Here is a 1710-nt window from a genome sequence, read left to right as displayed (position 1 = left end):
CTGGGTATCTTGTGAATGCGCATCGTGCGATGGGATAGACTGGTGCAATTTTCAGTCTTGAACGAGGAATTCCTAGTAAACGCAAGTCATCAGCTTGCATTGATTACGTCCCTGCCCTTTGTACACACCGCCCGTCGCACCTACCGATTGAATGACTCGGTGAAAAATTGGGACCGTGAGTCTGTTTGCTTTATTGCGAGTGGATTGATGGGAACTTTTTTAAACCTCGCCATTTAGAGGAAGGTGAAGTCGTAACAAGGTTTCCGTAGGTGAACCTGCGGAAGGATCATTACCACACCTAAAAACTTTCCACGTGAACCGTTTCAACCCAATAGTTGGGGGTCTTACTTGGCGGCGGCTGCTGGCTTTATTGCTGGCGGCTACTGCTGGGCGAGCCCTATCAAAAGGCGAGCGTTTGGACTTCGGTCTGAGCTAGTAGCTTTTTTATTTTAAACCCTTTACTTAATACTGATTATACTGTGGGGACGAAAGTCTCTGCTTTTAACTAGATAGCAACTTTCAGCAGTGGATGTCTAGGCTCGCACATCGATGAAGAACGCTGCGAACTGCGATACGTAATGCGAATTGCAGGATTCAGTGAGTCATCGAAATTTTGAACGCATATTGCACTTCCGGGTTAGTCCTGGAAGTATGCCTGTATCAGTGTCCGTACAACAAACTTGGCTTTCTTCCTTCCGTGTAGTCGGTGGAGGAGATGCCAGATGTGAAGTGTCTTGCGGTTGGTTTTCGGACCGACTGCGAGTCCTTTTAAATGTACTAAACTGTACTTCTCTTTGCTCCAAAAGTGGTGGCATTGCTGGTTGTGGACGCTGCTATTGTAGCGAGTTGGCGACCGGTTTGTCTGCTGCGGCGTTAATGGAGAAATGCTCGATTCGTGGTATGGTTGGCTTCGGCTGAACAATGCGCTTATTGGGTGATTTTCCTGCTGTGGCGTGATGGACTGGTGAACCATGGCTCTTTAGCTTGGCATTTGAATCGGCTTTGCTGTTGCGAAGTAGAGTGGCGGCTTCGGCTGCCGAGGGTCGATCCATTTGGGAAATGTTGTGTACTTCGGTATGCATCTCAATTGGACCTGATATCAGGCAAGATTACCCGCTGAACTTAAGCATATTAATAAGCGGAGGAAAAGAAACTAACAAGGATTCCCCTAGTAACGGCGAGTGAAGCGGGAAGAGCTCAAGCTTAAAATCTCCGTGCAAGTTTTGCGCGGCGAATTGTAGTCTATAGAGGCGTGATCAGTGTGGGCGCTTGGGGCAAGTTCCTTGGAAGAGGACAGCATGGAGGGTGATACTCCCGTTCATCCCTGAGTTGCTCGTGCGTACGATCCGTTTTCTTTGAGTCGCGTTGTTTGGGAATGCAGCGCAAAGTAGGTGGTAAATTCCATCTAAAGCTAAATATTGGTGCGAGACCGATAGCGAACAAGTACCGTGAGGGAAAGATGAAAAGAACTTTGAAAAGAGAGTTAAAGAGTACCTGAAACTGCTGAAAGGGAACCGAATCGTTTCCAGTGTCTATAATCCGTGGTATATTTCATTGGCGAGTGTGTGCGTGCGTGTGCTGTGGCAGCGACTTTTTTGGCTGCGCTCGGCGTGTGTGCTGTGTGTGCTTGCTGCTGCCCTGTGCTGCGGTGGGACGTCAAGATCAGTTTGGATGCTGCGCGAAATGGCCGCCGAGAAGGTAGGGCTTACG

General features: G+C 48.7%; 3 non-coding genes across 3 annotated transcripts; all 3 read left to right on the top strand.

Moving 5' to 3' along the window:
* Nucleotides 1–6: 6 nt before the first annotated feature.
* On the top strand, nt 7–292 carry PITG_33448 (the record flags this gene model as incomplete). Its single annotated transcript, XR_009934842.1, has 1 exon — nt 7–292. It is a non-coding gene; the product is annotated as an 18S ribosomal RNA (ribosomal RNA).
* Nucleotides 293–514: 222 nt separating this feature from the next.
* PITG_33447 lies at nt 515–669 on the top strand. Its single transcript, XR_009934841.1, has one exon. It is a non-coding gene; the product is annotated as a 5.8S ribosomal RNA (ribosomal RNA).
* Nucleotides 670–975: 306 nt separating this feature from the next.
* Nucleotides 976–1710, top strand: PITG_33446 (the record flags this gene model as incomplete). Its single annotated transcript, XR_009934840.1, has 1 exon — nt 976–1710. It is a non-coding gene; the product is annotated as a 28S ribosomal RNA (ribosomal RNA).

Source organism: Phytophthora infestans, genomic scaffold (genome assembly GCF_000142945.1).
Source record: "Phytophthora infestans T30-4 supercont1.85 genomic scaffold, whole genome shotgun sequence".
Taxonomy (NCBI): Eukaryota; Oomycota; class Peronosporomycetes; order Peronosporales; family Peronosporaceae; genus Phytophthora; species Phytophthora infestans.
The sequence above is the reverse complement of the archived record's forward strand: the minus strand, read 5'-3'. Positions and strand labels throughout refer to the sequence as shown.